Raw genomic sequence first — 14,124 nt, 5'->3', positions numbered from 1 at the left:
TATTTGTGGGAGGAGTGGGAAAATGACCTAATTTCTCCATATTAAAAGTGTGAATTATTTAATAATACTCATTTTTAAACATAATTACATCATCTGCTGGGATTCTATGTGTTTCTTCATGTAATATTATTTAAAGTCATCCACTCCTCAATTAAGAGATGCAGGGCCTTTCCTTCCAATTTTGCCAGTAATGGATACAAGCATATCACATATGGTTGAACCCATTGCTATAATTCATTCTCAGCTACAAACCAACTATGGAAATTATGTTCAAACAATCCAGTGGGAACGGATTCCTATTTTACTTCCTAGTTATTAAAAACAAAGCAAAACAAAAATAAGAGAGAAAAAAATGTTACTTAAAACGTGAGCATAAAGACATTGAGAAACCAGGCTTGTTTTTGCGGTTGTTTTTACTGCTTCCAAACTGACATGGAGGTCTGCCAAAAAGAACTGAATTCTCCTTGTATCATGGAACAGAGTCTTTTGGGAGAAAGAGACTGGATCTTTCATAGATTTCCCTATACTGTACATTCATACACATTACTTCTTCTTGCAGCTGACTCAGTGACAAAGCTTCTCCTGTTTTCTGCATCACTTCATATTACAGCATTATACTCTGAAGCAGCTATGGGTTCCTACAAGATCATCCAGCATACAAGTATCAGTGACACAGGGATCATGCAATTCATGAAACAGAGGGCCCAAGGTAAGACTTAATGTAGTGCAATATGTGCTTTCCTTATTAATAAGGCTAATTCAAAATAAGTTATTCTTTTTTCTTCTTCCCATATAAAAATATAAAGAATTTGACTTTGTGAGCAATTACTGAAAAAAGAAAAAGGCATATCAAGAATGATAGTTTAAAGTACTGATAAGTAATATAAAGTATTGATATCATTAAAGAATGATAGTTTATTTGATATCATTAAAGAACGATAGTTTAAAGTATTATGTAAGTGTCATTGTCAAGTTTGGGAACAGAAAACCCCAACCCCACAAATTTCTTAATATATAACCTTTTTTGTTTTGTCCAAATGACATTTATCAAAGTACACACAAAGATGAAGTGAAGCATTGGAAAACTTCACTCATCTGCCCGTCAAAGTACATGCAAAGATGAGGTGAAAAAGGTGGATTCATTGCTCACTCCTAACCGTCTTTTACTAGCAGTTGGTAGCAGAAACTTCCCATTTACATACTGTAGTAATTTCTAGAATCACTGAAGCATCTTACTTTTTGTTTCCATAATGACAGAATATCAGTTTTTAAGGATAACTTGATTTTCTAGTAAAGTTAATAGCAGTAGTCAACACCAGTGGCAAAAATGTTTCCAAAAATATTTTGAAAAAATTTTAAACTATAATTACTTAGTCACTTCACATTTTAATTTAATAAAAACTAGTTCATCCTTTGAATTGATCAAACACATGTATCTATTCCACTATTGCTGTCAGTTGAAAGCTAAATATAAGTGTTTTAGAACACTTCAAGAAAACAAAATCCAAGTTATTAAAGAGACAATAAAATGTACTGTGAAATCAGAAACTCTAGTTAGAAAATGTAAGCACTATTATAAGTAATCTTGTGATTTTAATGGTTTTAATTAAGTGGAGCCTCATAGGATGTGGATCCCTGTTCTTTTAGACACAAGGAAATAGTCTGGGGAAACTTTTTTCTCTTGTCCTGATAGGAACAGTATCTAGAAATATTTGCATATTATTAAAGTTCTAAGCATTTCTAATTAAATAAGAAACATAAGCTAAGAAATGAAATCATGTTTCCATTGAATGAACAGCTACTAAAATTATATGTACAAACACACGTATTTATGCATGAGCATTTGATGAATTCTGGGCAATGGTACTGCTGCCAAACATTGGTCTGATGAAGATAGAAAAACAAGAGGAAAGGAGAAAAGAAGGGTGTTTGGGAGAGAACAAGAGAAAATAGAAAGCAAAGCCAAAGAAAGGCCAGGTGGGGTGTCTCACGCCAGTAATCCCAGCACTTTGGGAGGTGGAGGCAGGAGGATCACTTGAGCTCAGGAGTTCGAGACCAGCCCTGTCAATGTATTGAGACCCCATCTCAATAAAAATAATAATAAAATTAGCCAGGTGTGGTGGCGCCCACCTGTAGTCCCAGCTGCTCAGGAGGCTGAGATGGAGAATCACTTGAGCCCAGGATGTTGAGGCTACAGTGAGCTGTGACAGCATCACTGCACTCCAGCCTGGGCAACCTGTCTCAAAAACAAAAATAAATAAACAAACAGACAGAAATCTGAGGAATAGCAAGAGAAAAGCACAGAGAAAGAAAGTGGGAGAGAGAAATGAAAAGATACAGGAAGGAGGAGGAAGCAGGGTGAGAGGAGTGCAAAGAAATGTAGAAAAAAGAAGTTGGTTTCTAATTATAGAATTTCACAAAGTACAATTTTAAAAGTTTGCAATTCAATCACTAGCAGAGTATCAGAAGTTTACTAATAACGTCTGAACTCATAGATTAAAGTAGGTAGGAATGAGAGATTGTGTGTGTGTATAATTACCATAACGTAATAGCCATTTGGCCTTTAACAAACATATAACTAATTCACTACATTTTCATTATCTAGACTCCAAGGGTGTCTGAAAATTCATTTAAAATAATCTGAATATAAAATAACAGTATTTGCATAGAAAAATGAAAAATAGAGAAAAAAGCCATATGTATGACAGCACCATTTAATTAGAAGTATAAGAGTATTCAGATATTTTACAACACTATATTCTAAAAATTGAGTTTTATCTTTTCCATTTATAATTCATAAATTTTAAGTCTTGGAAGAGGGTAGAATTTGAGGTCAGACATTTGTACATTTTAGGACTCAGCAGAGTAATTAAACATGAATATTTACAATGCTTGAAAACCTTATCTTTCATGCAAACTAATCACTAGTGTTTTCTCTTCAAACTCAACTTGAACACAGTGACTTTTATATGATAAACATATAAACATGATGATTTGTTTATCATTAAAAATATCACATGTACCTACAATTGGTGGGTAGTTACATAAATGTTTGCAAGTCGATATTTCAAAAACTATATGATGATCTATTTAAAAATCTACAAAAAATCAATAATAAATGAGACAAAAAAATCACTTTTTTAAAAAAAGTGATTATTTGCTCATAACAAAACAGATGTGAACTAACATCATACTGAATGTACCCTCCTATCTTTTTCACTTTCTTTTTTTGTGTGTTAAAGATAATAAAAAACTAGATATTCTTTACTTTCTTTTGTGGAGAAAATAAACAGGAAAATAAACAAGTGAGCAAGCAAGCAAACACTTAGAGTGGATAAAGTTGGCAGAATATGAATTCTCTGATTATTTGTCTTTTTTCTTTACTAGTACTCAGCAAACTGGTGCATTTATAAATGATATTAAAAATCAACATTTTTATCAGCAATATTCAGCAATAAACTATTCCTAAGGATATGCAATCTTCTACAACTTGCTCTCTGATCCAAATTCTGAAACAAATTATTGTAATTTTTTAAAAACTTGTCTGAAAAAGGTCAATAGAAAGCAGGTAGTGAAACTGAGTCATGCTAGCTGAGACTAGGAAAGCTCTCTATTTGTGGAAGTAGGTTATTTTGATATGGCCACTTACATGTCCTTAAATTCATCTGAGAGGAGTAAAAGCAATACACTTATAATAGTGTCTATCAATTAATTATTCAACAAATATTTTAAAAAATGTATAGGATCTGTATGCTGAACATTATAAAAAATGAAATAAATTTACAGGGCCTAAATAAATGGAGAGATATATGTTTATATATTGGAAGACAATTTGGATCCCCAAATAATGTATGCATGTAACATAATTTCATGCAAATTCTCAGCAAAATTTTCTGTGTATTTAAACAAGAGGATTCTTAAATTGATATGTGATAGGAGATGAACTATAATAGCCGAAACAATTTTTTTAAAAGATAAATCAATTTCTGAAGAAATTACACTACTCTCTTTTAAGACTTCCTGTTGGGCCCAGCATGGTGGCTTATACCTGTAATCCCAGTACTTTGGGAGGCTAAGGTGGGTGGATCACTTGAGGCCAGGATTCGAGACCAGCCTGGTCAACATGGTGAAAAATCCCTTGTCTACTAAAAGAAAAATACAAAAATTAGCTGGGTTTCAAGGCACATGCCTGTAATCCCAGCTACTTGGGTGGCTGAAGCACGAGAATCGCTTGAATCCAGGAGGTGAAGGTTGCAGTGCGCTCAATCTGCACTCCAGATTGAGCAACAGAGTGAGACTCTGTCTCAAAAAACAACAATGACAACAACAAAAAGACTTAATATTGAAGGCACACTAATGAAGACTGCAGTATTGCCAAACGAATGAATACATACAACAATGGAACAGAAGACTGTCCAGAAGCAGATCCACACAGTTATGAACAGTTGATTTTTAACAAAGTTGAAAAGACTATTCAATATATAATTCAGTAGAAATGATCCTTGGTCTATACCTTACACATTAGACACACACACATACACATACACGTTCTCTTTCTCTCTCTCTCTCTCTTTCTCTCCCTCAAACATGGAACATAGACCTAAATGTAAATCATAAAACTAAAAATATTTAGTAGAAAGCTTAGCAGAAAATCTTTGTCAAAGGGCACTACACAGTGGCTAGACAATATCAAAGCATGATCTACAGAAGAAAAAGTTGGACTTTATGAAATTAGAAATGTTGATTTTGCAAACTGTTAAGAGAATTTAAAAACAAGCTACAGCCCTTGAGAGAACATCTGTAATGTTGCATGCAGACTGTATAAAGAACTGTCAAAACTAAGAAAACAAACACTTGAAAGGCTTAACACTAAATCATATAGAATATATTGATGGTACAAAAGCACATGAAGAGAGATTTACTATAATCTGCAATTAGGAAAATGAAAATCACAATTACAATAAAATGACACTATATATTTATTAGGTTATATGAAATTTAAAAACTCAACAATACTAATGCTGATGAGGATGTGGAACAACTGGAATTCTCATAAATTTAGGTGAAAATGCAAAATGGTACAGCTACCCTGGAAAACAACCTGGCCATTTCTTATGTCAAACATAAATCTATCATATGACCCAGCAATCCTACTTCTAGGGATATACCCTAAAAAAATGAAAAGTATGTTCACACAAAATTCTGTATGTTTGCCCCAAACTGGAATAAGCCTATATATCTTTCAAAAGGTGAACAGACAGACCATCATACATATTCATACATATGTGTAGTAAAATACCGTTTAGCAATGAAAAAATGGATTACTGTTGTAACAACCCGAACGAATCTCAAAAGCTTTATGTTGAGTGAAAAAAGTCAATCTTTAAAAACTGCATACTGTATCATTCAATTTATAAGACTAGTCATTAAAAAAAAGCAAAGCTATTATGACACAGAACAAATCCGTGGTTGCTAGGGGTTAAAGGTGAGGAGAAGTATGATAGAGACAGATAGCGTAAGGAAGCTTTTAAAGTGATAGAACTGTTCAGTATCTTACTTGTTTCATGAAACTACACATGTATGAACATTCATAGAACTATACACCTCAAAAAAGGTTCACGTTACTGTAACTAATTTTAAAAGCAAGTGGTAATACCAAAATATACCTAATATGATTATCTGCATCACATATATGCTGAGGATTCTTCCGTCTCAGAAAATAATTATAATACAAGTTATTTTTTGGAATATTCTCAACAAAGAGTGTTTCTGAACTTGTCTTTTAAAATGATACTAAGCCAATTTCTAAAACCTATGTAGATATTTAATATTTATTTGGACAGAATACAAATGAATCTGGATATAAATATCTATTTAATCACACCATCAAATCCAAGCAACAGATCCATAGCTCAAATTTATTTAATTTTATTTTTTGAGACAGGGTCTCACTTTGTGATCAGGCTGGAGTGCAGTGGGGTGATCGTGGCTCACTGCAGCCTGAACCTCCCAGGTTCAAATGATCTTCCCGCCTCAGCCGCGCAAGTAACTGGAACTACAAGGGTGCGCCAACATGGCGGCTATTTTTGTTTTGTTTTGTTTTGTTTTAGTATAGACGGGGTTTTGCCGAGTTGCCCTGGTCTCGAACTCAAACTCACGAGCTCAAAGGATCCACCCGACTTGGCCTCCCAAAGTGCTAAGATTACAGGCATAAGCCACCGAACCCAGCCTTCAAATTTTATTTCTTCCAAAGAATTTTTTTCTTGTGTGCATCTCTGATTTACCCAGCCATAAAATAAATACTTTATATAAAAATTTCAAACTGCACTTGTTGCAAAGTAGTAGCTTCTCTTTTGAACACAGGAAAGAAACATGGCTAGATGGTGGAGGACTGGGTGCTGTCTTCAGAAATGGTGAATTGTTTCAATTTTCAAAATGGCTTATAAAACTGTTTCTACCTTTGGAAGTAAGTTAATACCATACTTTGTAAAAACTTAAAAAACATGTAATACAAAATGGTTAGCCTCTGAAATGTACCAAAATGTATGCAAAATATTGTCAAAATAATTTTACAATTTTCGCAGCAAAATTAAGATAATATGAGTATCCAAAATGTGGGGTTTTAAGTTTATACGAGATAATGTATGCAAATTTCTTAGTTTATAATACAATTCTCATTTTAAGTTTTTAGTTTTTAAATTGTGCAGCACTGTAATGATATGAAATAATGGTAACTGGATGAGTATATGGTAAATTTTAATGCAACACTTGGATTTCTATAAAATTAGACACCTGTGGGATGAGAAAAATAAAGACCTCATTATTTTGAGTCGAATTTCTAATGAATTTCTAAGAAAAAAATCAGAATACTAGTCTTCAAATGTATCCCTGCAAAAGGAAGAGAAGAATAATGTGAGCAGTAGGAAACTGTATTCTATAGTCAGTTTTTCACCATCAAACATACCATTTAAGTAAATGCTGCTAGAATTCAATCTCGGATTAATTTACACATACTCTGATAATTATATATGTGTGTGTATATCTATAACACAATATAAATAACCTTGGTGCTAATTAGCCAATATTATGCTACCCATTATAGATAGAGTCATGAGATATTCGGGAAATTTCCTATGAAAGGAACAATTCTGACACACCATAGAACTCTGCCATTTCCAGAATGATTGGTGTGGGGACACAGGAGGCAATGGATTATAAACTGCTAGCATTCTTTTGTAATTTTAGAAGAGATGGAGGCTGAGGCAGGGGAATCGCTTGCACCCAGGAGGCGGAGGTTGAGGTGAGCAGAGATTGCACCATTGCACTCCAGCCTGGGCGACAGAGCAAGAATCTGCCTCAAAACAAAACAAAACCAACCAAACAAACAAAAAACCCGTTAGCATTATTGAAGTCCTCTTGGCTTTCTGTATCTCTTTACCAAACTGGAGACCTTTAAGTCAGAGTCTACCACTCAGCCCAATGGATGCATTCATTTCACAGACGTACATTTAGCTCAGAACATAGGCAGTACCAAATCCAGCATCAACAATGTAAAATTCACAATATCAGAGATTCAATCAGGAATTACAGGGCATGCAATAAGCCAGGAAAATATAACCTAGACCTGGGAGAAAAATCAATAAAAACAGACTCAGGGATGAGCGATGATAGGATTAACTAATAGGACCTTTAAAAATCGATCAGAAATATTAAAAATATGTTCAGGAATGTAAAAGCAGGACGTGGAGAGTGTCTCCTTAAATCTTGTGCCTTAACTACCTCCCTTGCCTCACGTTAATTTTGATCCTGAAAGAGAGAAATAGAAGATATAAAAAAGATTCAAACGAAATTCTAAAAATAAAAGCTGCAGTATTTTAAAGTAAAAATACACACACTGGATGGGACTGGCAGCAGATTAGAGACTAAGGAAGAAAAGATGTAGCATTTTTTCAGCAAGTTCTAGAAACATTTGCCTCAATAATCTAAATAGATAATACTTAAATTTATTTTTTGTATTATCTGTATAAGCTTTATATGTTTGTGTCAACATTATTTTTATACATTTTAAAAATATTATAAAGATAAGTATTTCAAATACAAAGTGATCTTCCACTGTTTGAAATATAAACGCGAAGACATTTTTAATTCTAGGTGTATTAATCTAGAATAAACGTAAGTATGTCTTTGACTTTTTGAAGTAATTAAGAGGGCAACTCATCTCTTAAAATCTAATTTGGGGTTGGATGTGTAGTGACCAGAACAACATTTTGTCTAAAAATAAATGATTCTAGATATGGTGTTAAATCGTATAATTATAAATTTAGTAAAATTTATATTTTCAGTGTTTTCCTAATCCAGGGGTACAGAGACATAAAATTTTGAAAAATACCTTTGAATTAGGGACAGAAGTTTGTTGGTCTACCTTGATACTATTGCGTTGAAAACTAAACAAACCAAATTTTGGCCTTAATTCAAAGCCACTGCTTTTCATATTGATAACAAGCATTCTGTTTGCAGTAGACTGAACACAAGGGATTGTTAAGAGGTGAATAATTCACTTTAAGCCTTTTCATACCGACATTGCTTCTGATAGCTTTGCCTTCCACAGAATATATGGTGTGGTTCATTCTGCATTGCTGAAGTAGGCAACAGCATTTTAAGCCACCACTTATAAAGTTATCTGACAGCACCTATGGCTGTGGAATTTTTAAAGTGCATGAAGTATGGCAATAACTGTATTTATCAGTGGTTTTCAAAATAATACATTTTATACAAGTATAGTGTGGTTGACATTTGTGTTTTGCTACTAAAGGCATAATAAAAACATTGGGTATTCTTACAATATTGAGCAAAAACCAGCATTCCTTTAAATTAAAAATGAGAGGACAGGAACAGCTACATCCTATAAGTAAGAATTTTAAGTCTGCTGCTCAATGAGGATGACTTAGATTTTTTTCTTAAAGTAATCTGGGTATATATTAAGATCTCTTGCAAATGCTAACTCTTTGAAATGACATTGATAACTTTAATAATAACTGATGTGCCAGCATTTAATTATGTAATTTATGAATCTTGAAAAAAGTTATCTTTGACAAGAACAAAGGAAACTGAGATTATCAAAAAGTAAGACGAGCCCTATTTGTTACCTATGAAAGCACATAAAATAGAGACTGCCATACATTCCCGTCATATATTTGCTGTATTGCGAATCCCAGGGCCAACTGAGATGCCACTAAGTACTGGATGTGCCATGAGGACAGAAATTAAAACATACTTAAAGACTGCTAACTCCAACATCCTCAAATCACCCATTCTCTTCTGTGTTGTCAGCCTCTTCATCTCAGCCCTATTCAAAACTTAGTCTTCCCTTTTTGTTCCAGTGGCAGTGTAGGAGTAAATTTGAAGTTCTTTTCTTTTCTGTTTTTTGCTATCTCTCAGCCAGACTTATCTCTGGAGACATTCCTCTGCTTTCTTCCTCCCGTGCTCTTTTTCCATCTCTATTAAGAATACTGAAAAGTTTTCGCACTGAAAGAAATATCTAAAACTGGATTCTCTGCAATAGGGCCTCCAGGACAAAGAATTCAAAGGTTATATGTGGCCAGTGAAAATTCATTACATTTCTGAAATAGCTTCTTCTAATATTCTCGATATATAAAGACAAAGGAAGAGAATAAGGAAAGGAAGATAAATTGGTGATATTACTTATTATTGCTAAGAATTCTGAGTCTTATGGTAGATACATTTTCTTAAAATTAGATATAATTAAATTTAAGAAACCTGCTAATAAGCGAAAACACATTTTTACAAATTAAATTTTTATGATCAAGCCGGTTTTTAGCCTAATTTATTTAGCTACTATGGACATGCTTGGAAACTATAATGCATTGAGTCTAAATGCATGTTTATAATGTCACTAATTAAATTCTGCACTGGGAGATTTGGAGTACAGTGTCTTGTATTAGGATCTACAAAACAGTATTACTGTAGTGATGTTTATTATTCATTCTTCTCAATTGCCCTAGGAGATAAAGTGGAGGCATTGTTTACATTTTTTTTCAAACAAAGAAACTGTAGCTAAGTGACTTTCATAGATTTGCCCATCATATACCCAATTTATTACAGAACAATGACAATTGCCAGAGCCTGCCAGCACCAGTCGGTTGCTGTACTGCCTCTCTGAGATAATGGAGAAAAATAATGAACCATTCCAATATTTTTGGAAATAAGTTGATGAGAAATTAATATAACTTTCCTTGAAAATTTTTTTTACAATTACTGTTACATAATAAATAAAACTAGAACTACTATCCCCCTTAATACCAAGATGGTTCTTTGAAAGAATCTGTACTTCTACATTTCTATACCTTCATGTTATTCTTTTAATGTGCTGAGCTTTATATATAACTCTGATAACTAGATTTTTCTTTGATTGATAACATTAAAAGGCAATCATGGCCATTTATTATCAAATATTCTAATGCATGCAGTAGGTTTAATCATGTGATTACTTACCATGATTATACTCATATAAATTGTCAAACTAGGCACCTATGAATACTTTCCTTTTTAAATACAAAAGAAATTTAATGTTACTTTTTTCCCATCATTATGTAAAATTCCCACACACAAACAAAATAACTAATTTAAAAGGTGATCCAAACATATAACAGACTACAAGTCTGTTATATATTTCCATCAATTTATTTTTTCACAATACACTAAAATAAGAAACTTTATGAATGCAATAATTTTGGTAAACAAATTTCACCATTCTTACATCTCAAAATATTAAATCATCAATTAGAATATAAATCAATTATTATTTAGATAATGTTACATTTGACAAATGAAATTAAAAATATCAACAAATTTAGTTTTCTCTCTGTTTTGCATTATTCTTTCAAGCTGTCACCTTTGTAGGTGCATTTTAAATCCTAATAGAAAAAACAAAATAAAACGAAGTTCAAGATGAAATGGACTGACACAATGCCTATTGTTTTTCTTTTAACTCTTGATAGGCATAAAGAATTTTTACTTTTTTATGACTATAAACAACAAGTCAGTCCACTAGCTAATCAGCCAACATATTTTATGATAATTAATAAATAGTTTGGGTAAATTTTGAAATCCCCAATCTTCTACATAGGCTCCAAATATAATTTACCAATTCCATCCAAAAACGTAATGAAAGACAACCTCTGACATGACCATTACATAGGAAATACGGGTGGAGAAGATACACGAGAACACACTGTACTTTCTCCTCAATTTCTCTGTGAAACTGATACTGTTCTAAAATAAAATTTGTTAATTTAATAAAAAGTAAGATTACAAAAAAAAAAAAGATATTTCCAAATTTGAGGAAAAAAAAATTATTAATCAAATTAATGAGTATTAGATTTCTATGATATTTATCATTTTCTCTCTGAAATATAAGAATATATACCACATTTAAAATGTACGACTCAATGGAAATAGTCTATTTTAGGTAGACATTTATACCTCAAATTAAAATAAAGTGTCTTTACTAGTGTTAATATACTTTTAATTAAACATTAGCACAAGATGAAGTGAAATCTCTGTACTCTTTATCAGACTGTCACATAGCGAATTCAAGCATCTCCAATTTTTTCTTTGCTTAAAGATTTTAATTTCAAGAATTTTCTCCTCTAGTGAAACAAGCAATCTTACTTAATGACAATCATTTCATGAGACAATAGGTCTGCATTCTTTTATATCTAGTTTTAAAATAACAATCATTTTGATTTTGTTAGAAACTTTTTATAATCTACATGGTGCAATTTTTACAGGCACACACACCCAAATGAAAAAAAAAACTTAAGAAATATCGATAACAGTCGTGCTTTACAACAATGGTTGTCTCATGGCCCATTATCTGTTTTTGAAAATAAAGTTTTATTGGAACTCAGCCATGTCCCATTCATTTGCATGTTTTCTATGGCTGCCTTCCTGCTTCAATGGCAGAGTACAGTATTTGTGACAGAGATTTTCATGAACCACAAACTTTGAAATGTTTACTATCTGGCCCTTAACAGAAAAAGCTGTTGACTCCTTACTTAGAAAATCTAGGTCTAGGTTCTTAACCATATAATTAACATTTTTACCCTGCACATTCCTGTAGATAAAATATTAAAGATGAATTTTTATGTATGCACTATGCTTAATTAGGTCATAGTTTAGAAAAAACACAAATCATTTTCTTTCTCTGTAAGACACAGACCTCCCTCACAGGATGTACATGTGGAAAGCACCTGATTGAAAAACTGCTCGTATTTCTTTTAAGTGGACTGCAGTGTTAGGTGATTTGCAGTGTGTTTATATTCAATTCCAAACTACTTAAAACTGCGGAAACAGTACCGCCATGGGAACACCTGAAAACAAAATGCACTTTGACACATGAAGCTTCCTAAAGCATATTATAAATTCCTCTAGAGTGTACTTAGTGTAAGAGTAAATACCGGTTCTTTCCAGCAACATTGCTCTTCAGCTCTTGTTTACTTCAAAGAATTCACCCTTATACCCAGAACTTACTCCTTTGTATCGCATACTTCCTCACCTATTTTATAGGATGATCTCACCACTACATTACACCTTCAAATCTCTTTCCTTTTAACCTCACTTCTATAGGTCCATTATAATTATTTCTTTTTTGTGGGTGGGGAAACTAAGTCCTATGAAATTTGTGAAAGGCTAGTGGAGGTTTCAATATGAGTAAGTAATATGAACAAGTTTCTTTTGACTCAAATTTTGCACTCTTTCAGTACTGTATGATTCATCTAGCTTTTCTGTGTATTGTGCTTTCTATTCTACTCTATTTATCATTGTCACATCTATTTTACAAATTTATTATTCTCATTCTAATTAACACTCCCCACAGTTTCTAATATGAGGTCATACCCCCTGGAATGGCTTTCTTCCTAACTATTCAGCTCTGAATTAGATTAAACACAAATAAAAGCAATGAAATCTACTGGACTATTTTGACTAGAATAAAATAATAATCAGAGCCAGTTCTATGATTAAATCTGAGAATTGATTTAACTAAATAAATTTAATAAAATTAAATAAATTTAACATTAAATCTGAGATTAAATCTATGAGAATCCTGGGCTGCTCTATAGTATCCAAAATTTGTGAATACTTTTACTACACAGGACAAAGCTAGAGAACCTCTTGAAACTACTGCCAGGTTCCTATTTGAAAGACCCTGTGGCAATGTGTTATACATAGGTCACAGCATAGATTTTAATGTTTAATATGTAGAAGCCTTAAAGAATTCTCCTCCAAAGTGACCTGCAATCTAGGAACCAAGTTGCAGTACTTTATAGCAGCAGTTATTTATACTATATAAGTTTCTCAAACTCTATAGATACCTCAATATGATAAATGCATGCCAATCATGAGATCCCAGTGGTATAAGAGCAAGAACTCTAAACTTTGAACCAGATGACATTAGTTCTGTATTCCTAGCTGGCTGTAAATACATGAATGAAATCTCTGTATTTCAATTTTCTTGTAAGAAAAGAAGTATAAATGGAATCAGAAGCAATTGTACGCATCCAAATTTCTAATATTCACTATCCTACAACAGTTCTTTTGTAGAAACTTCTCTTCATTTTCTCCTTGGTACAAGCTTTCCTTCCTACAACGCCTCTCTCCATAAAAAAGAAATCACAATTTATACAGAAGACTTAACATCTTTCTACTTTAGAGTTTACTTTGTTATTTTAAGAAATTTAAAATATCTAGAAACCGATTTTGGAAAATCTTCTACCAAAAATTTGTCACTTTTTTATTATTATTATTATTATTATACTTTAGTCACTTTTAAAATCATCTGACAAAAATTAACCAAAAGTGACCAAGCCTGGTTTAGAGGGTGCAAAATGAAATTTGTAATAAAATTAATTAGTACTCCAGTAAAATTACCTTTTTATAGTCGTAAGTGTTCTTGAATAAAACTCTATTCTTATGCAACTGCTTATATTTAGGCCAAGTGAAATATTGTTTTTATAGAGAATATGTTTGCAAATCAGTACCCTAAAGTTTAACTGCACCAGAATGTTTTATGTAATTTGCTTTTAACAACAATAATAATATGTG

General features: G+C 32.4%; 1 protein-coding gene across 3 annotated transcripts in view; it reads right to left on the bottom strand.

The window, feature by feature from the left end:
• Positions 1 to 14,124, bottom strand: part of PCDH17 (protocadherin 17) — a 99,463-nt gene that overhangs the window by 63,327 nt on the left and 22,012 nt on the right. The gene's annotated exons all lie outside the window — the stretch shown is intronic.

This window comes from Pongo pygmaeus, chromosome 14 (genome assembly GCF_028885625.2).
Source record: "Pongo pygmaeus isolate AG05252 chromosome 14, NHGRI_mPonPyg2-v2.0_pri, whole genome shotgun sequence".
Lineage (NCBI taxonomy): Eukaryota > Metazoa > Chordata > Mammalia > Primates > Hominidae > Pongo > Pongo pygmaeus.
The sequence above is the reverse complement of the archived record's forward strand: the minus strand, read 5'-3'. Positions and strand labels throughout refer to the sequence as shown.